We start from the raw sequence: 23,012 nt of genomic DNA on the forward strand, positions 1-23,012 counted from the left end.
GTTTGGGAGAAAAATGCAAAGGTACAAGACAGCTTTTCCTTGCCAATATCTCTCTTTTGCAAAGAGCTGCGCATTGGAAAATTCAGGGCTATGTCGTGTAGATGATGGCCTAACAGGAGGCTTTAAAATTTTAATTCTAGTGTCCTTCGTTTGGGAGAAAAATGCAAAGGTACAAGACAGCTTTTCCTTGCCAATATCTCTCTTTTGCAAAGAGCTGCGCATTGGAAAATTCAGGGCTATGTCGTGTAGATGATGTCCTAACAGGAGGCTTTAAAATTTTAATTCTAGTGTCCTTCGTTTGGGAGAAAAATGCAAAGGTACAAGACAGCTTTTCCTTGCCAATATCTCTCTATTGCAAAGAGCTACGCATTGGAAAATTCAGGGCTATGCCGTGTAGATGAAGCACTAACAGGAGGCTTTAAAATTTTAATTCTAGTGTCCTTCGTTTGGGAGAAAAATGCAAAGGTACAAGACAGCTTTTCCTTGCCAATATCTCTCTTTTGCAAAGAGCTGCGCATTGGAAAATTCAGGGCTATGTCGTGTAGATGATGGCCTAACAGGAGGCTTTCAAATTTTCTTTCTAGTGTCCTTCGTTTGGGAGAAAAATGCAAAGGTACAAGACAGCTTTTCCTTGCCAATATCTCTCTTTTGCAAAGAGCTGCGCATTGGAAAATTCAGGGCTATGTCGTGTAGATGATGGCCTAACAGGAGGCTTTAAAATTTTCTTTCTAGTGTCCTTCGTTTGGGAGAAAAATGCAAAGGTACAAGACAGCTTTTCCTTGCCAATATCTCTCTTTTGCAAAGAGCTGCGCATTGGAAAATTCAGAGCTATGTCGTGTAGATGATGGCCTAACAGGAGGCTTTAAAATTATCTTTCTAGTGTCCTTCGTTTGGGAGAAAAATGCAAAGGTACAAGACAGCTTTTCCTTGCCAATATCTCTCTTTTGCAAAGAGCTGCGCATTGGAAAATTCAGGGCTATGTCGTGTAGATGATGGCCTAACAGGAGGCTTTAAAATTTTAATTCTAGTGTCCTTCGTTTGGGAGAAAAATGCAAAGGTACAAGACAGCTTTTCCTTGCCAATATCTCTCTTTTGCAAAGAAAATTTTAAAGCCTTACATGTATGTACACGCGCGGCATTTGACACACACACGTACACGCGCGGCACCTGACACACACACACACACACACACGCTCCAGGCACACACATACGTACGTACACACGCGGCACTTGACACACACACGTACACGCGCGTCACCTGACACACACACACACGTACGTACGTACGTACATACGTACGTACGTACGTACGTACGTACGTACATGTGTGGCACCTGACACACACGTATGCACACGTGTGGCTCCTGACACACACGCGCGTTGCTCCTGACACACACACATGTACGTACACGCTCGGCTCCTGACACACACACGTGTGTATACGCCCGGCACCTGAAACCTACACGTATGTACGTATACGCGCGGCTCCTGACACCCTCACGCATGTACACGCGTGGCTCCTGGCACACACACACACACACACACACGCACACGCGCGGCACCTGACACATACACGCGTGTACGTACACACATGCACAGCACCTGACATACACACATGTAGGTACGCGCCACCTGACACACACACACGTACACGTACGCGCACGACACCTGACACACACGTACATACTAGTGATGAGTGGGTTCGGTTCGTCGGAATCCGGACCCCCCGAACTTCACCCATTTTACATGGGTCCGAGGCAGGTTCGAACCTTCCCGCCTTGCTCGGCTAACCCGAGCGCGCCCGAACGTCATCATCCCGCTGTCGGATTCCCGCGAGATTCGGATGTCTGCATTCGTGGAAAGGGGTCCCATGTGTAAACATGGGACCCCTTTCAGTCCGTCTGGTCCGGGTGTTCGGTTTGTTGTTTTGCCAAGTACGTGGATTTAATCTGGAACCTGGATCAGGTGAGTATAATTATCTTTTATTTTCAGGTACCCGTGGATTCTACTTGGAGAAGAGGACCGACTGCTTCGTGTCAACATAGGTAAGTATGTGTGTGTCGGCAGGTGTGAAATAAAGTTATACTTTCACGGTGTCTGTGTCCTGTTTTTATTTGGGTATTTTTTCCCCAGTAGAACTACAGGTACCAGCGGGCCCGTTTTTCTCCCGCATGCTGGTACTTGTGGTTCTCAAAGTACCAGATTGCGGGGGAGGCTTGCTGGGACTTGTAGTACTACTGGAAAAAACAATATTCTTTCAATTTTCTCAAGGCTATCAGCCTCCCATCCGCAGCCCTTGGATGGGGGGGACAGCCTCGGGCTTCACCCCTGGCCCTTGGGTGGCTGGGGGGGGACCCCTTGATTGAAGGGGTCCCCACTCCCCCAGGGTACCCCGGCCAGGGGTGACTAGTTGGATATTTAATGCCACGGCCGCAGGGCACTGTATAAAAGTGACCCCCGGCTGTGGCATTATCTGTCCAGCTAGTGGAGCCCGATGCTGGTGTAAAAATAATGGGGGACCCTACTCTTTTTGTCCCCCGTATTTTTTGCACCAGGCGCAGAGCCCGGAGCTGGTTTTAAAAATACGGGGGATCCCCTGTCCGTTTTTCCCCCGGATTTTTAGAACCAGGACCGGCTCGAAGAGCCCGAGGCTGGTTATGCTTTGGAGGGGGGACCCCACGCAATTTTTCTTTTCCGGGTTTTTAATACTTGTGCCTCCAAAAAAGACAAACCAAGTACCTAATCCCTTCTAATATAAATAGATATGCTATTACCCCAAAAAAAACATGTTTTAAATTTTTTTTATTAGATTCCGCCTGCAAAGTGTGGCGGATTGAAAATGACGAATTTACTGTTTAAAAGCACTGTTGTCGAATTTACAAACTTCAATTGAATATACTTTTGTTGAATTGCCGCATTTGTACCATTGCAGAAAAGTCGAATTTGTCAAATGTCGAATTTTAAAAAGTCGAATTTTGAAAGGATGCAGAATAGGCCCCGCCCCCTTCTTCACATCAGCCGTCCCCTTCTACCCCTGTACCTTGCTCTCTCCTGTCTGTGCTCTCTCCCGTCTGTAGGACTAGGCCCCGCCCCCTTCTTACCCTCCAGTGACTGCTCTCTCCTGACAAGTGGACCAGGCCTGCCCCCTACACGCTGCTGGTGTCTTCATTGTTACTTGGTCTGGAGCTCCGTTGGGGAGAGAACTCACGTGAGCTCATTAAGAAAGAGGAACTGGGATGTTTTAATTTTATTGTGAGTAGTGTAGGGTGGTGATGTAGTATGTTGTATGGGGGGTATAGTGTAACTATGAAGTGCAGCATATGGGAGGGCTATAGCATAGTGATGTAGTGTGGCATATGGGGGGTGGTAGCGCATAGGCGTGCGTACAGGGGGTGCCTGGTGCGCACAGGCACTCCCTAATGTCCAGCACCGCTGCACGCCACGCTTGCTGTGGCACAGTGATCGCTGAGTGTGTGATCGGTGGAGCCTAGCCTGTAGCTCATTTCCGTACCTCCCACCACCGCTGCGCCCGCCCCCCCTCTGCCTGCTGCTAATACTATGCTGAGTGCATTCGTCGGCGGCCTCACTGGGGGGACTGGTGTCACCTTGCAATGTGACGTGGTGATGTCCGCCTATGCTCTCCTCCCGCCCACCCGTGCTTTCCTCCCGCTGCGGTCTCTCAGTCCTAGTTTGCCGCGGCTGCCACACCACTGGCAGTGTTCCTCTAGGGGGGACTGGGAGCCGCCGGCAGACACATTCTGCTGAGACTTACTTGTCAGTGCGGGTTCCGGATGGCAGGCGGCGGGTGGGAGGGCAGACGGGGAGCAGGTGTCACAAGGAGTGTGTGGGTAACTAATTCACAATACTTCCGCTCAACGTGGCACTGCTGGTCCTTCATCTCCCATGTCTCTTCACCAGGTGGCGGGCGGCCCGGAAATTAAGTGATGTGTTGTGCAGCAGTCAGTGTGAAGTGACTGTGTGTAACACTGATGGTGCTGATGATGCTGCTGCAGAATCGGGAAGCAATTAATTCATAAATACAATGTACTCTATCAGTGTATTATACATACATAAACATGTACATACGTGTATTTGTGTATACATGTATATACATGAGTGTGTGTGCATATATATATATATATATATACAGCCAGTTCCCAGGAACAAAAGTCCTCCCCAGCTTCCGCTAAGTCCACAGCATGACGCTGGGGCTCCACTGGTGGAGCCAGGTGCGGTGGGGGCCCGTCTCAAGTGCTTCAGCAATCAGTGGGCTTGCTCACAGGTGGATCCCTGGATTCTACAAGTAGTGTCTCAGGGATTCAAGCTGGAATTCGAGACGTCTCCCCCTCGCCGTTTCCTAAAATCTGCCTTGCCAACATCTCCCTTGGACAGGGAGGCTGTGATAGAGGCAAATTCACAAGCTGTATTTGCAGCAGGTGATAGTCAAGGTACCCCTCCTTCAACAAGGAAGGGGTTACTATTCCACAATGTTTGTGGTACCGAAACCGGACGGTTCGGTGAGACCCATTTTAAATTTTAAATCTTTGAACACGTATATAAAACGGTTCAAGTTCAAGATGGAATCGCTCAGGGCGGTTATCTCAAGCCTGGAGGAAGGGGATTACATGGTATCACTGGACATCAAGGATGCTTACCTGCATGTCCCCATTTACTCTCCTCACCAGGAGTACCTCAGATTTGTGGTACAGGACTGTCATTACCAATTCCAGACGCTGCCGTTTGGTCTGTCCACAGCACCGAGGGTGTTTACCAAGGTAATGGCCGAGATGATGATACTCCTGCGAAAAAAGGGAGTTATAATTATCCCGTACTTGGACGATCTCCTGATAAAGGCGAGTTCCAAGGAACAGTTGTTGATCGGAGTAGCACTTGCTCGGCAGGTGCTACAACAGCACGGCTGGATCCTGAATATTCCAAAGTCGCAGCTGGTTCCTGCAACACGTCTATTGTTCCTGGGGATGGTTCTGGACACAGAACAGAAAAGGGTGTTTCTCCCGGAGGAGAAGGACAAGGAGTTGTCATCGCTAGTCAGAGACCTCCTAAGACCAAAACAGGTGTCGGTGCACCACTGCACGCGAGTCCTGGGAAAGATGGTAGCTTCTTACGAAGCAATTCCGTTCGGAAGGTTCCATGCACGGATCTTTCAGTGGGATCTGTTGGACAAGTGGTCCGGATCGCATCTTCAGATGCATCAGAGGATAACCCTGTCTGCAAGGACCAGGGTGTCTCTACTGTGGTGGCTGCAGAGTGCTCATCTTCTGGAGGGCCGCAGATTCGGCATACAGGACTGGGTCCTGGTAACCACGGACGCCAGCCTTCGAGGCTGGGGAGCAGTCACACAGGGAAGAAATTTCCAGGGACTATGGTCAAGCCAGGAAATGTCCCTACACATAAATATTCTGGAACTAAGAGCTATTTACAATGCCCTAAGTCAGGCAAGACCCCTGCTTCAAAGTCAGCCAGTACTGATTCAGTCAGACAACATCACGGCGGTCGCCCATGTAAACCGACAAGGCGGCACGAGAAGCAGGATGGCGATGGCAGAAGCCACGAAGATTCTCCGATGGGCGGAAAATCACGTGTTAGCACTGTCGGCAGTGTTTATTCCGGGAGTGGACAACTGGGAAGCAGACTTCCTCAGCAGATACGGGAGAGTGGGGACTTCATCCAGAAGTCTTCCGGCTGATTACAAACCGATGGGAATGGCCACAGGTGGACATGATGGCGTCCCGCCTCAACAAAAAGCTAGAAAACTATTGCGCCAGGTCAAGGGACCCTCAGGCGATAGCGTTGGTCGCTCTAGTGACACCGTGGGTGTACCGGTCGGTTTATGTGTTTCCTCCTCTTCCTCTCATACCAAGGGTGCTGAGGATAATAAGAAGGAGAAGAGTAAGAACTATACTAATTATTCCGGATTGGCCAAGAAGAGCTTGGTACCCAGAACTTCAAGAAATGATCTCGGAGGACCCATGGCCTCTACCGCTCAGACAAGACCTGCTGCAGCAGGGGCCTTGTCTGTTCCAAGACTTACCGCGGCTGCGTTTGACGGCATGGCTGTTGAACACCGGATCCTGAAGGAAAAGGGCATTCCGGAGGAAGTCATTCCTACGCTGATCAAAGCCAGGAAGGACGTGACCGCAAAACATTATCACCACATATGGCGAAAATATGTTGCTTGGTGTGAGGACAGGAAGGCCCCAACGGAGGAATTTCAACTGGGTCGATTCCTGCACTTCCTACAGTCAGGGGTGAATATGGGCCTCAAATTGGGGTCCATTAAGGTCCAGATTTCGGCTCTGTCGATTTTCTTCCAAAAAGAACTGGCTTCCCTGCCGGAAGTTCAGACTTTTGTTAAAGGAGTGCTGCATATTCAGCCTCCTTTTGTGCCTCCAGTGGCACCTTGGGATCTCAACGTGGTGTTGGATTTCCTTAAATCACATTGGTTTGAGCCACTTAAAACCGTGGAGTTAAAATATCTCACGTCGAAAGTGGTCATGCTATTGGCCCTGGCTTCGGCCAGGCGTGTGTCAGAGTTGGCGGCTTTGTCATGTAAAAGCCCTTATGTGATTTTCCATATGGATAGGGCGGAATTGAGGACTCATCCCCAATTTCTGCCTAAGGTGGTTTCAGCGTTTCATTTGAACCAACCTATTGTGGTGCCTGCGGCTACTCGGAACTTGGAGGATTCTGGAGTTCTGGAGGAGGGGCATAGAGGGAGGAGCCAGTGCACACCCAGAACTAAAGTCTTTCTTAAAGTGCCCATGTCTCCTGCGGAGCCCGTCTATCCCCATGGTCCTTACGGAGTCCACAGCATCCTCTAGGACGTTAGAGAAAATAGGATTTTAATACCTACCGGTAAATCCTTTTCTCTTAGTCCGTAGAGGATGCTGGGCACCCGTCCCAGTGCGTACTGTGTCTGCAGTTATTAAATGGCCCTTAACTCCAGAACATTTATGTGGAGATGAAAACATCCAAGGAAGACTTGACCATCTTCCTTGGATGTTTTCCCCCTGTGTGACTGCTCTCCAGCCTCGGAGGGTTGCATCCGTGGTCCCTAGGATCCCGTCCTGGATCCCGAACCATCGCCCCTCTAGGTGGTGAGAACTGTGCAGCCACCAATGGAGTGAGATTCTGGTCTTGGAAGACAGGATTATCCTCCGGTGCATGTGTAGGTGGGATCCGGACCACTTGTCCAACAGGTCCCACTGGAACACTCTGGCATGGAACCTGCCAAACTGAATGGCCTCGTAGGCCGCAACCATCTTCCCCAGCAACTGAATGCATTGATGGATTAACACTCTTGCTGGTTTCAGAATTTGTTTGACCAGACTCTGGATCTCCAGAGCCTTTCCACTAGAAGAAAACCTCTTCTGTGTCCAGTATCACTCCCAAAAACAACAACCGCGTCATTGGGACCAACTGCGATTTTGGCAAGTTTAGGAGCCAACCATGTTGTTGAAGAACTGTCAGGGAGAGTAGATGTTTTGCACCAACTGGTCCCTGGATCTCGCCTTTATCAGGAGATCATCCAAGTACGGGATAATTGTGACTCCTTGCTTGCGAAGGAGAACCATCATTTCCGCCATCACCCTGGTGAAAATCCTCGGAGCCGTGGACAGACCAAACGGCAACGTCTGAAATTGGTAATGACAATCCTGAATTGCAAACCTCAGGTAGCTTGATGCAGTGGCTAAATGGGAACATATAAGTAGGCATCCTTTATGTCTACCAAAACCATGAAATCTCCTTTATCCCCCGGACTGGAGATCACTACCCTGAGAGATTCCATCTTGAAATTGAATTTCTTTAGGTAGAAATTAAGGGATTTCAGATTTAAGATTGGTCTGACTGAGCCGTCCGGCTTCGGGACCACGAAGAGGCTTGAATAAAAACCTTCTCCCTGCTGACTAAGGCTGATTTGAACAATCGGTGAGGGGGAACGTCTTGAAACCCCAGTTTGTACCCTTGGGACACTATTTGTAAAACCCACGAGTCCAGGTCCGAATGAATCCAGAACTGACTGAAGAGTTTTAGACGTGCCCCCCACTGGTGCGGGCTCCTGCAAGAGAGCCCCAGCGTCATGCAGTGGATTTGGCAGCAGAGGACGATCTCTGCTCCTGCGATCTTGAAGAGGCTACAGACCTCTTCCCTCTTTTCCTTCCTCTACCTGCAAAGAAAGGGGAATCTTAACTTCTTGCATATCTATTGGGCCGAAATGACTGCGTCAGATAATGATGCGTCTTCATCCGTTGAGAGGGAACATAGGGCAAGAAGGATGACTTACCTGCGGGAGCTGCCGAGATCAAATTAACTAGGCCGTCGCCAAACAAGGCTTCACCTTCATAGGGAAGAGACTCCCTTTCTTCTTGGAGTCAGCATCAGCATTCCCTTGGTGAATCCACAATGCCCTCCTATCCGAGACTGCCATGAAATTGGCCCGTGAGCACTTGTGCCCGGTGTAGGATTTTTAAATATGTGTAGTTTACTGTATGCAAGGGTTTAAAACCTTTTAGGAACTGAGCTCTAAGGTGTATTACATGTAGTTTAAAAAAAACAAAAAAGGTTTATTTTATGGCAGTAGTTTCCAAACTGGGGTTCTTGCACTGGTAGCATAGTTTGGTGGTCCAGGACCAATTAAAATTATTTATACTTTATTAAATTGGCAAAACCATTCCCTCACAACATAACTGAACCTGAGGATGACATGCTATAAACACAATTTACTTAATTTTATATTTTTTTCTGAATTTCTCAATAAAAAAAACTTTGGCCTAGGGGTGCCGTGAAACAAATTTTGATACTCTAGGGCAGGGGTGTCAAACCCATGGGCCGCATGCCGCCCCCAATGCATCCTTTTGTGGCCCACAGGCCGGGGTCCGGCAGGGGTCCGACAGGGGTCCTTTTGTGGCCCGATCACCTTGCTTAGAGCGAGGGCAGGAGAGTGCAGCCAGAGTCTTTGCTTTCTATGTGCGGCACCATCTTCCCTAAGAGATCACCGGGAAGATAGTGCCCCTTCCACTGGCTACAGCACAGGTATACTGGGGTGGGGTAGCAAACTGGGGGCCCCAATGGGCCCCTCCAGCAGTCCCTCTACCAAAACACGTCTTTTGGTGGTTTTGCGGTGTTGTTATAACTACATGGTGACGATACTGTAGCACAGAGATTTTCAACCATTTACAACTCACGTCACACAGAACAAGATTTAAATATTGACAAGGCACACTGAAATATAATGGTGATGCATGGTGCAGTATCGTGTCCTAGGATGTCATGTCGCAGCTTCTCCATAGGTAACGCCTGAACAGGCCCGGTGACAGGGGGGACAAAGGGGACACTTGTTCATGGCTCCAAGTATTAAGAACAGAAATAATGGGGCCACAGTGCCAATATTGCTTTTTAAAGTGTATCCACCAACTGCTCAATTTAAGCAGGAAAACAATTAACAGGCCAACTAAACCCTCCCCCCTCCTTTTACCCCATCACTTTGTCCAGTCCCTGTGGTCCATACTGTATTGCCATTATTATGCATGTTGCTGTGCTGGCCCTTTTCTGAATGTCCCTGCCACCGCCACCGAAGAGCTGGATAGCCCAGTATGAAAACCACCTGCCAGCCTCACTGACGGTCCGAGTCAAAGGCTCCATTTTTTTTTAAAGATCCCTCTGCCAAGTTTAGGGGGGGTTGAGGGGGCCCCTTATATTAAGGCTGAATCGAACAAACGGAATTCTCCCATAGGGAGCCGTACACACTAACTGATTGCGCCACAGAGACACTTTGCAAAAGTACATACTGACAAATGCTAATAAGCATTCATCTAAAACGTTTCCTAGAAAAACTAAAAAAAGTCAATAATCTGGAGAGTTTTTGTAAGATGTTTCTTCTATCAACCAACGAAGAAACACATTGGTACTTTCCCATGATGAGTGAGTGCTTCAGGATCTCTTGCACTTACATGTGCAGCAGAGTACAGCAATGGAAGCATGCTGGGCCCATAACCCAGAGGTAGGCAGATTGAAACTATCCTCTGCTATATGCATTTTTTTGTTTGTTAATTAAAGTAATCCAAAACTGGGATTGATATTTTGTCTCTTTTATTTTTACTTAAAGTACAATAACTTTTACCATTTTAATTTGTTTTAATAGTATATTGACAGTATTGTTTTCTTTCAAAAATCCACTTCATTTTCTTTACCCTATTATTAAAATGGTAATTGACAAAAACAAACTACATTGTCACCAGAAGAGCAATACAAAATGTACAAGTGATATATTAAAATCATCTTTCCAGCTTGAATTTCAATGATGCATTGGGGCAACGATTTTGTGAGAAACATCTTCACCCTTAAATAAAGATTTTCTTAATTCCTTACCTGTGTGCTAATTAGATATCACCTTGTTTTCACATTAAACAGACTTCCACATGAGAAAGCAGCAAGGATGCAGTGGCGTTAATGTTTCCTGGTGTCAACCTGTATTATTTCAGTAGACATTGAAATGAGGATGCATCTTGCTGCCTTTCCAATGAAGCAAGTTTAATTTAGTAATAGGTGAAAAACCATCCTTACAAAGGGGTTAATCAGAGACTTGGCTTTGTGGACACTTTTCAGAGAACAAATTTGTTAGCATAAAAATAAAGCCAGAAAATAAAGAGCTGTTTAATCACTCAATTGGATTTTTCTGCCAGCATATTTTTTTTCTCTGCAACCCACTGCTAAATTGTGCTTCCTAGCTGTTTTTATAAAATCACTGAATCAAATCTAACTCTGATTACATCAGAGAAGGCCAGGTACCCTACACCATAACAGGGGGTTTGAAATTTTGACTTGTCTACTTAAAGATCACCAAAATCTGATAAGGTCAATTAGGTCCCTGGGTGGGATTGAACCACCAACCTTTTGGTTAATAGCCGTACATACTAACTGATTGTGCCACAGAGACACTTTGCAAAAGTCCATACTGACAAAGGCTAATAAGCATTCATCTAAAACGTTTCCTAGAAAAACTTTAAAACAGGGCTGGCCAAACCGGTCCTCGAGATCTTCCAACAGTTCATGTTTTCCAGGCCTCCTGGAGATCTGTAGAATGGTCAGTTAGGAATGAATGCAGCACATCTTAATTAGTAATGACTACACCTGTGCACCAGCTAGGTAGTCTAGAAAATGTGAACTGTTAGTAGATCTCGAGGACTGGTTTGGCCAGCCCTGCTTTAAAAAGTCAATAATCTGGAGAGTTTTTGTAAGATGTTTCTTCCATCAACCAACGAAGAAACACATTGGTACTTTCCCATGATGAGTGAGTGCTTCAGGATCTCTTGAACTTACATGTGCAGCAGAGTACTGCAATGGAAGCATGCTGGGCCCATAACCCAGAGGTAGGCAGATTGAAACTATCCTCTGCTATATGCATTTTTTTTTTGTTAATTAAAGTAATCCAAAACTGGGATTGATATTTTGTCTCTTTTATTTTTACTTAAAGTACAATAACTTTTACCATTTTAATTTGTTTTAATAGTATATTGACAGTATTGTTTTCTTTCAAAAATCCACTTCATTTTCTTTACCCTATTATTAAAATGGTAATTGACAAAAACAAACTACATTGTCACCAGAAGAGCAATACAAAATGTACAAGTGATATATTAAAATCATCTTTCCAGCTTGAATTTCAATGATGCATTGGGGCAACGATTTTGTGAGAAACATCTTCACCCTTAAATAAAGATTTTCTTAATTCCTTACCTGTGTGCTAATTAGATATCACCTTGTTTTCACATTAAACAGACTTCCACATGAGAAAGCAGCAAGGATGCAGTGGCGTTAATGTTTCCTGGTGTCAACCTGTATTATTTCAGTAGACATTGAAATGAGGATGCATCTTGCTGCCTTTCCAATGAAGCAAGTTTAATTTAGTAATAGGTGAAAAACCATCCCTACAAAGGTGTTAATCAGAGACTTGGCTTTGTGGACACTTTTCAGAGAACAAATTTGTTAGCATAAAAATAAAGCCAGAAAATGAAGAGCTGTTTAATCACGCAATTTGATTTTTTTGCCATCATATTTCTTTTTCTCTGCAACCCACTGCTAAATTGTGCTTCCTAGATGTTTTTATAAAATCACTGAATCAAATCTAACTCTGATTACATCAGAGAAGGCCAGGTACCCTACACCATAACAGGGGGTATGAAATTTGACTTGTCTACTTAAAGATCACCAAAATCTGATAACAAGGTCAATTAGGTCCCTGGGTGGGATTGAACCTCAACGCAACATCAGCAGGGGGCCCTGGCCTCATCACCATCCCAGGTCTTTCTCATGTATGTATCATGTATGTGTGTGTGATATATGTATGAATCATATATGTTTGTGATATATATATATATATATATATTCCATAGACAAAAAACCTTACGGTTTCACATGTCCCATTAAGGCTTCTTAGACATGATCGAAATTTCAGAAGCCTGTTGTAACTCTTCCACTCAAACTCCAAAAAGCAATGAAATTCCGATCATTAAGGCTGACGCCTTAATGGACGTGTTCCTTGCGCAATACAGATATGGTATGCCATCACAGCCTGTGGGTAAGTGCAGATTCAGCACTCTCACAGAGTGAGATTGCTGTCACTCACACAATGGTGGAGCTGCTAATTCACAGATTTGTGTGCTCATTGGAATACACACATGCAGTCTATGCAACTGAAGGTCTGAGCAGTTTTGTGGTGCTCCCATCCCACACAGTGCCCACAACCATCCCATTCAGTCAACACAACAAAGCCACCTTGTTACAACATCCTTCTAACTCCATACATCCATCTCACTTAGTATACACATTTAGCTCCCTCAAACATCTTGGTTAATTGCTAAACTATAATACCCCATCTACGGTCTATGCATCTACACTTACTTCCCCTATACACCCCCATGCTGCCCGGTCTTCCCCAATCCCTACTGCTGTGTTCTCCCATCTGTGCTAGTCTGTACTAACTTATCTGTACCATCTGTTTTTCCCCACCTGTGCATTGTCTGTACCACCGTTTCCTTCTCTCTGTGCTGCTCAGTGTTTCCTTCTTCAACGTCACTCCGCCTCCTCCAGTACATGGCACACTGTCTTCTCTCCCATCTGCACCAGTTTTCTACCCATCCATGCCAGTGTTTTCAACCCATCTGCACCATTTCCCCCATCTGCACCGCTCTGTCTCCCTTCCCATACTTGCTGCTTAATCTACCCCCTATCCACACCACTCTTACCCTATTCATGTAGCTGACATCCTGAAGGTAAATTTAGTGGATCCTGCGCTCTTGGCAGGGGGATAACCGCCACAGCCCACCCCCCAGTGGTCCGGAAACGCCTCCGTTGTGCAGACCATGCCCTGCCAATGGCATTCTAACGCTGTTTGCACGCCCCCCTCCTTCCCCGCAACCACCTCTGCCTATCAATCAGGCAGGGTGATAGCATCTCACTGGGCTCCTGGGGTACGCACGCGCAGTGCGGCCATTGCACGTGCGCACCTCACAAACTAATTCAGACTGCAATCGCTGCTGCTGCTGCGGTCTGAATTACCCCCTGTGTTTCTCTGTCCCCCCCATTAGTGCTGCTTAGTGTTCCCTCTATCCACACACTTCTGTTCCCCCATCCACACCGCTCTCCTCCCTCCAATCAACAACACTCTTACCTCATCTGAGCAGCTTTGTCTTCCGCTCAGACCTTCAGTTGCATAGACTGCATGTGTGTATTCCAATGAGCACACAAATCTGTGAATTAGCAGCTCCACCATTGTGTGAGTGACAGCAATCTCACTCTGTGAGAGTGCTGAATCTGCACTTACCCACAGGCTGTGATGGCATACCATATCTGTATTGCGCAAGGAACACGTCCATTAAGGCGTCAGCCTTAATGATTGGAATTTCATTGCTTTTTGGAGTTTGAGTGGAAGAGTTACAACAGGTTTCTGAAATTTCGATCATGTCTAAGAAGCCTTAATGGGACATGTGAAACCGTAAGGTTTTTTGTCTATGGAATTTCATCGCTTTTTTTAAAAAATTTTTTTTTATTCAGAAATGTAAAATTTCACTTAAAGAATAAACATTTGATTTTTTAAATGTTTAATGAAAATGTTCGTATAACATCACTGTTCTGTGCAAAATTATTTTATTAACCAAACCAAATTGTTTAAGGTCCGTACACACTTAACGATTTAATGAGCGACGTCGCTCATTTTATCGTTAAGTGTGTATGCAGCCAGCGACAAACGATGCGCGGCCCCGCGGGTCGGCAACAATCTTCGCTGTCGGTAGGGCATGCAGGAAGGATGTGGACTGTCGTCCACGACCTTCATGCAGGGCTGGCGGGGGCGTGACGTCACTGAGCGATATGAGCGGTCATATCGCTCAGTGTGTACAGTCGGCCGCCGGCCGGCCCGGGAGGGGAAACATTAGACGATGTAGCTCACAGAGCGACATCGTTTAATGTGTACGGGCCTTTAGACTTTGGTCAAAATATTTTGCTGCCTTTGCAGCTGATGCAGGGAGGGGGGTAGGCGGCAGCAGCCTGTAACTGAGGCTGGAGGTAGGCGTGAAATGCATTGCTTGTACGTGTGAGTGCGTGGTGTCAGGTGCTGCGCGTGTATATGTGTGTGTGTGTCAGGTGCTGCCTGTGTATGTGTGTGTCAGCTCCTGTGTGTATGTGTGTGTCAGGTGCTGCGTGTAGATATGAGTGTGTCTGATGGTGCGTGTGTATGCGTCAGCTGCCGCACGTGTGTGTGTGTGTGTGTGTCAGGTGTTGCGGGTGTATATGTGTGTGAGTATCAGGTGCTCCGCGTGTGTACAAGTGTATGTCTGGTGCTGTGCATGAATACGTATGTCTGTGTCAGGTGATGCGCGTGTACATGAGTGTGCGTCAGGTGCTGCGCGTGTACATGAGTGTGCATTAGGTGCTGCGCGTGTACATGAGTGTGCGTCAGGTGCTGCGTGTGTACATGAGTGTGCGTCAGGTGCTGCGCGTGTACATGTGTGTGCGTCAGGTGCTGCGCGTGTACATGTGTGTGCCTCAGGTGCTGCACGTGTCTATGTGTGTGTGAGTAAGGCACTGCGTGTGTATGTGTGTGTCTGATGGTGTGCGTGTATATGTATGTGTCAGGTGCTGCGTGTATATGCATGTGTCAGGTGCTGCGTGTATATGCATGTGTCAGGTGCTGCATGTTTATTTTATTGTGTCTGATGGTACGTGTGTGTGTCAGGTGCCGCACGTGTATGTGTGTGTGTGTCAGGTGTTGCGCGTGTATGTGTGGGTCAGGTGCTGCATGTTTATTTTATTGTGTCTGATGCTACGTGTGTGTGTGTGTGTGTGTGTGTCAGGTGCCGCACGTGTATGTGTGTGTGTCAGGTGTTGCGCGTGTATGTGTGGGTCAGGTGCTGCATGTTTATTTTATTGTGTCTGATGCTACGTGTGTGTGTGTCAGGTGCCGCACGTGTATGTGTGTGTGTCAGGTATTGCGCGTGTATGTGTGTGTCAGGTGCCGCGCGTGTATGTGTGTGTCAGGTGCCGTTCCCCTTCTTCCCATCCCAGCTCTCTCTGTAGAATACAGCTCTGCACCCAGAGAGAGGGAAAGACTAGGGGGCTGATCACTGCACTGCTCACTTTTTGGTCATGAGTTCGGCCTCCTGTTTCTTCCAGTGCTGTGTTCCTGCAGCCTAGCCCTCCCTGTTGTGCCAGAGAATCAGCCCTTCCTTCCCCTGACAGAGAGAGAGAGCCCGAGGCAGATACACTCTTCCCGTAGCTGGCCTACCCCCAGTACTTCAGCACTGGCTATGCGGCAGTCAACAAAGGAGACCAGCAGGGGGTTCTGGCAGCATCAACTGTGGCCGCAGCTGGATCGGGGAGGCCTGCAGTGTCTGAGGTGGGCAACACTTCCTCCGCCGCTGTCACCTTCCCCTGCCGGAGAGAAAGCCAGAGACATACCCTTCCCGCAGCTGGGATACCCCTAGTACCTCAGCGCTGGACAGGCAGAAGTCTATGGAGGGGACCGGCAGGGGTTTCGGGCCGCAGCAGTAGCAGCGGCCGCAGTCAGATCAGGGAGGCCTGCAGGGTCAGAACTGGGCAGCACTTCCACCAACACTGTCACCTCTGTGCTGGGCATGTACACCAGTCCGTACGGACGGAGGTGTCCACAACAGGCAGCAGTATAATGAGTCAGACAAACTCATTACACGCTGCCCACTGCTGCGCCGCATGCCCTCGATGGAGGAAGCCTAGATGCGGTCCCTAGCGGCAGCGAGGGAGAAGGGTGATCACATCACCCTTCAACCCGGCACCTCACAATCAGCTGGGGATCTGCAGTAGCTTCATCTCTCTCTTCCTCTCCCTCTCTGACAGCACAGCAGCCCCTCTGGGTCCCATGTAGCTCTGCCCCCCTGCTCACAGTTCACTCGGCCTCTCCTGATTAAAAAGAAAATAAGAGCCTGACCTGCTGCTCAGATGCGAGGAGGGGACGGGCGGTAGGTCCTCTGTGAGTACACTACACAGTCAAAATTAACTCTGACTCCTCACAACAGTGTGGACTGCAGGCGACGTCAGATGCCAATTTGGGTGTGCTTGCCGCACTACCTGCCCATCAAGCCCAACGTGGCATTTTGTATTAGGAACCCTATAACAGCATTCCGACATCCCTCCCTATGACGCTGCCATCCATACACTGCCGCTCTCATACATCCGTACACCGCCACTCTCATACATCCGCACACTGCCGCTCTCACACAACTGTACACTGTTGCTCTCATACATCCATACACTGCCGCTCTCATACATCCGTACAACCCCGCTCTCATACATCCGTACAACCCCGCTCTCATACATCCGTACAACCCCGCACTCTTACAGCCGCACTCTTACAGCCGTACTCTTACAGCCGTACTCTTACAGCCGCACACTGCCGCACTCTTACAGCCGCACACCGCCGCACGCATACAGCCGCACACCATCGCACTCATACAGCCGCACACCGACGCAGTTATACAGCCGTACATTGCCGCTCTCATACATCCGCACACTGCCGCTCTCATACATCCGCACACTGCCGCTCACATCTATACATACATAGCCTCCATACATCTACACATCCAATCCCCGCGCAAGGGAACACTGAAATCACTATCACTTTTCCCCGGGGTGTGACCACAGCCAGCCACTACTCCGGCCACCTTCTTGTGACACCAAAATGCATCTTACCTATCAGTGTGTGTGCATATATATATATATATATATATATACAGCCAGTTCCCAGGAACAAAAGTCCTCCCCCGCTTCCGCTAAGTCCACAGCATGACGCTGGGGCTCCACTGGTGGAGCCAGGTGCGGTGGGGGCCCGTCTCAAGTGCTTCAGCAATCAGTGAGCTTGCTCACAGGTGGATCCCTGGATTCTACAAGTAGTGTCTCAGGGATTCAAGCTGGAATTCGAGACGTCGTCCCCTCGCCGTTTCCTAAAATCTGCCTTGCCAACATCTCCCTTGGACAGGGAGGCTGTGATAGAGGCAAATTCACAAGCTGTATTTGCAGCAGGTGATAGTCAAGGTACCCCTCCTTCAACAAGGAAGGGGTTACTATTCCACAATGTTTGTGGTACCGAAACCGGACGGTTCGGTGAGACCCATTTTAAATTTTAAATCTTTGAACACGTATATAAAACGGTTCAAGTTCAAGATGGAATCGCTCAGGGCGGTTATCTCAAGCCTGGAGGAAGGGGATTACATGGTATCACTGGACATCAAGGATGCTTACCTGCATGTCCCCATTTACTCTCCTCACCAGGAGTACCTCAGATTTGTGGTACAGGACTGTCATTCTGCGGCGGGACTGCCGCATTCTAGATCAGTAAAAGCCCATTCCACGAGGAAGGTGGGCTCTTCTTGGGCGGCTGCCCGAGGGGTCTCTGCTTTACAACTTTGCCGAGCTGCTACTTGGTCGGGGTCAAACACATTTGCAAGATTTTACAAGTTTGACACCCTGGCTGAGGAGGACCTGGAGTTCGCTCATTCGGTGCTGCAGAGTCATCCGCACTCTCCCTCCCGTTTGGGAGCTTTGATATAATCCCCATGGTCCTTACGGAGTCCCAGCATCCACTTAGGACGTCAGAGAAAAATAAGAATTTACTTACCGATAATTCTATTTCTCATAGTCCGTAGTGGATGCTGGGAACTCCGTAAGGACCATGGGGAATAGCGGCTCCGCAGGAGACTGGGCACAAAAAGTAAAAGCTTTAGACTAGCTGGTGTGCACTGGCTCCTCCCCCTATGACCCTCCTCCAAGCCTCAGTTAAGATACTGTGCCCGGACGAGCGTACATAATAAGGAAGGATCTTGAATCCCGGGTAAGACTCATACCAGCCACACCAATCACACCGTACAACTCGTGATCTGAACCCAGTTAACAGTATGATAACCGTAGGAGCCTCTGAAAAGATGGCTTCCAACAATAAACAACCCGATTTGTTTGTAACAATAACTATATACAAGTATTGCAGACAATCCGCACTTGGGATGGGCGCCCAGCATCCACTACGGACTATGAGAAATAGAATTATCGGTAAGTAAATTCTTATTTTCTCTGACGTCCTAGTGGATGCTGGGAACTCCGTAAGGACCATGGGGATTATACCAAAGCTCCCAAACGGGCGGGAGAGTGCGGATGACTCTGCAGCACCGAATGAGAGAACTCCAGGTCCTCCTCAGCCAGGGTATCAAATTTGTAGAATTTAGCAAACGTGTTTGCCCCTGACCAAGTAGCTGCTCGGCAAAGTTGTAAAGCCGAGACCCCTCGGGCAGCCGCCCAAGATGAGCCCACCTTCCTTGTGGAATGGGCTTTTACAGATTTTGGCTGTGGCAGGCCTGCCACAGAATGTGCAAGTTGAATTGTACTACAAATCCAACGAGCAATCGTCTGCTTAGAAGCAGGAGCACCCAGTTTGTTGGGTGCATACAGTATAAACAGCGAGTCAGATTTTCTGACTCCAGCCGTCCTGGAAACATATATTTTCAGGGCCCTGACTACGTCCAGCAACTTGGAGTCCTCCAAGTCCCTAGTAGCCACAGGTACCACAATAGGTTGATTCATGTGAAACGCTGAAACCACCTTAGGGAGAAATTGAGGACGAGTCCTCAATTCCGCCCTATCCGAATGAAATATCAGGTAAGGGCTTTTATAGGATAAAGCCGCCAATTCTGATGCGCGCCTGGCTGAAGCCAGGGTCAACAGCATTACCACTTTCCATGTGAGATATTTCAAATCCACTGTGGCAAGTGGTTCAAACCAATGTGATTTTAGGAACCCTAAAACTACATTGAGATCCCAAGGTGCCACTGGAGGCACAAAAGGAGGCTGTATATGCAGTACCCCTTTGACAAACGTCTGAACTTCAGGCACTGAAGCCAGTTCTTTCTGGAAGAAGATCGACAGGGCCGAAATTTGAACCTTAATGGATCCTAATTTTAGGCCCATAGACAATCCTGCTTGCAGGAAATGTAGGAAACGACCCAGTTGAAAATCCTCCGTAGGGGCCTTCTTGGCCTCACACCACGCAACATATTTTCGCCAAATGCGATGATAATGTTTTGCAGTTACATCCTTCCTGGCCTTGATCAGGGTAGGGATGACTTCATCTGGAATGCCTTTTTCCTTCAGGATCCGGCGTTCAACCGCCATGCCGTCAAACGCAGCCGCGGTAAGTCTTGGAACAGACAAGGTCCCTGCTGGAGCAGGTCCTTCCTTAGAGGTAGAGGCCACGGGTCCTCCGTGAGCATCTCTTGCAGCTCCGGGTACCAAGTTCTTCTTGGCCATTCCGGAGCCACGAGTATCGTTCTTACTCCTCTCCTTCTTATGATTCTCAGTACTTTTGGTATGAGAGGAAGAGGAGGGAACACATATACCGACTGGAACACCCACGGAGTTACCAGAGCGTCCACCGCTATTGCCTGAGGGTCCCTTGACCTGGCGCAATATCTGTCCAGTTTCTTGTTGAGACGGGACGCCATCATGTCCACCTTTGGTTTTTCCCAACGGTTTACAATCACTTGGAAGACTTCTGGATGAAGTCCCCACTCCCCCGGGTGGAGGTCGTGTCTGCTGAGGAAGTCTGCTTCCCAGTTGTCCACTCCCGGAATGAACACTGCTGACAGTGCTATCACATGATTTTCCGCCCAGCGGAGAATCCTTGCAGCTTCTGCCATTGCCCTCCTGCTTCTTGTGCCGCCCTGTCTGTTTACGTGGGCGACAGCCGTGATGTTGTCCGACTGGATCAATACCGGTTGACCCTGAAGCAGAGGCCTTGCTTGACTTAGGGCATTGTAAATGGCCCTTAGCTCTAGGATATTTATGTGAAGAGACGTTTCCATGCTTGACCACAAGCCCTGGAAATTTCTTCCCTGTGTGACTGCTCCCCAGCCTCTCAGGCTGGCATCCGTGGTTACCAGCATCCAATCCTAAGAAGCCACCATTTTTCCCAGGACTCTCGTGCACTGATGCACTGACACTTGTCCTGGTTTTAGGAGGTTCCTGACTAGCTCGGATAACTCCCTGGCCTTCTCCTCCGGGAGAAACACCTTTTTCTGGACTGTGTCCAGAATCATCCCTAGGAACAGTAGACGTGTTGTTGGAATCAGCTGTGATTTTGGGATATTTAGAATCCACCCGTGCTGACGTAGCACTACCTGAGATAGTGCTACTCCGACCTCTAACTGTTCCCTGGACCTTGCCCTTATCAGGAGATTGTCCAAGTAAGGGATAATTAATACGCCTTTTCTTTGAAGAAGAATCATCATTTCGGCCATTACCTTGGTAAAGACCCGTGGTGCCGTGGACAATCCAAACGGCAGCGTCTGAAACTGATAATGACAGTTTTGTATCACAAACCTGAGGTACCCTTGGTGAGAAGGGTAGATTGGGACATGGAGATAAGCATCCTTGATGTCTAGAGATACCATATAGTCCCCTTCTTCCAGGTTCGCTATCACTGCTCTGAGTGACTCCATCTTGAATTTGAACCTTTTTATGTAAGTGTTCAAAGATTTTAGATTTAAAATTGGTCTCACCGAGCCGTCCGGCTTCGGTACCACAAACAGCGTGGAATAATACCCCTTTCCCTGTTGTAGGAGGGGTACCTTGATTATCACCTGCTGGGAATACAGCTTGTGAATAGCTTCCAATACTGCCTCCCTGTCGGAGGGAGACGTTGGTAGAGCAGACTTCAGGAACCAGCGAGGGGAAGACGTCTCGAATTCCAATTTGTACCCCTGTGATACTACCTGCAGGATCCAGGGGTCCACTTGCGAGTGAGCCCACTGCGCGCTGAAATTCTTGAGACGGCCCCCCACCGTGCCCGAGTCTGCTTGCAGAGCCCCAGCGTCATGCTGAGGACTTGGCAGAAGCGGGGGAGGGCTTCTGCTCCTGGGAAGAGGCTGCATGGTGCAGTCTTTTTCCCCTTCCTCTGCCCCGGGGCAGGAACGAGCGGCCTTTTTCCCTCTTGCCCTTATAGGGACGAAAGGACTGGGTTTGAAAAGACGGTGTCTTTTTCTGCTGAGAGGTGACCTGGGGTAAAAAGGTGGATTTTCCAGCCGTTGCTGTGGCCACCAGGTCCGATAGACCGACCCCAAATAACTCCTCCCCTTTATACGGCAATACTTCCATATGTCGTTTGGAATCCGCATCACCTGACCACTGTCGCGTCCATAACGTTCTTCTGGCAGAAATGGACATCGCACTTACTCTAGATGCCAGGGTGCAAATATCCCTCTGTGCATCTCGCATATATAGTAATGCATCCTTTAAATGCTCTATAGTTAATAATATACTGTCCCTATCCAGGGTATCAATATTTTCAGTCAGGGAATCCGACCAAGCCACTCCAGCGCTGCACATCCAGGCTGAGGCGATCGCTGGTCGCAGTATAACACCGGTATGTGTGTATATACCTTTTAAGATATTTTCCAGCCTTCTATCAGCTGGTTCCTTGAGAGCGGCCGTATCAGGAGACGGTAACGCCACTTGTTTTGATAAGCGTGTGAGCGCCTTATCTACCCTAGGGGGTGTTTCCCAACGTGCCCTAACCTCTGGCGGGAAAGGGTATAGTGCCAATAATTTATTAGAAATCAGCAGTTTTTTATCGGGGGAAACCCACGCTTTATCACACACCTCATTTAATTCATCTGACTCAGGAAAAACCACTGGTAGTTTTTTCACACCCCACATAATACCCTTTTTTGTGGTACTTGTAGTGTCAGAAATGTTTAATGCCTCCTTCATTTCCGTGATCATGTAACGTGTGGCCCTACTGGACATTACGTTTGTCTCATCACCGTCGACACTGGATTCAGTATCCGTGTCAGGGTCTGTGTCGACCATCTGAGGTAACGGGCGTTTTAGCGCCCCTGACGGTGTCTGAGACGCCTGAACAGGCACTAATTGATTTGTCGGCTGTCTCATGTCGTCAACAGTTTTTTGCAAAGTGCTGACATTGTCACGTAATTCTTTAATTACTACCATCCAGTCAGGTGTCGACCCCCTAGGGGGTGACATCACTAACACAGGCAATTGCTCTGCTTCCACATCATTTTCCTCCTCATACATGTCGACACAATCGTACCGACACCCAGCACACACACAGGGAATGCTCTGATAGAGGACAGGACCCCACTAGCCCTTTGGGGAGACAGAGGGAGAGTTTGCCAGCACACACCAGAGCGCTATATATATACAGGGATAACCTTATATAAGTGTTACTCCCTGTTATAGCTGCTGTATTTATATATTAGCTGCCAATAGTGCCTCCCTCTCTGTTTTACCCTGTTTCTGTAGTGCAGGACTGCAGGGGAGAGTCAGGGAGCCGTCCTTCCAGCGGAGCTGTGAAAGAAAATGGCGCTTGTGTGCTGAGGAGAAAGGCTCCGCCCCCTTCACGGCGGCCTTTTCTCCCGCTTTTTTCAGGAAACTGGCAGGAGATAAATGCATCCATA

The sequence above is a fragment of the Pseudophryne corroboree genome, unplaced genomic scaffold, assembly GCF_028390025.1.
Source record: "Pseudophryne corroboree isolate aPseCor3 unplaced genomic scaffold, aPseCor3.hap2 scaffold_896, whole genome shotgun sequence".
Classification (NCBI taxonomy): domain Eukaryota; kingdom Metazoa; phylum Chordata; class Amphibia; order Anura; family Myobatrachidae; genus Pseudophryne; species Pseudophryne corroboree.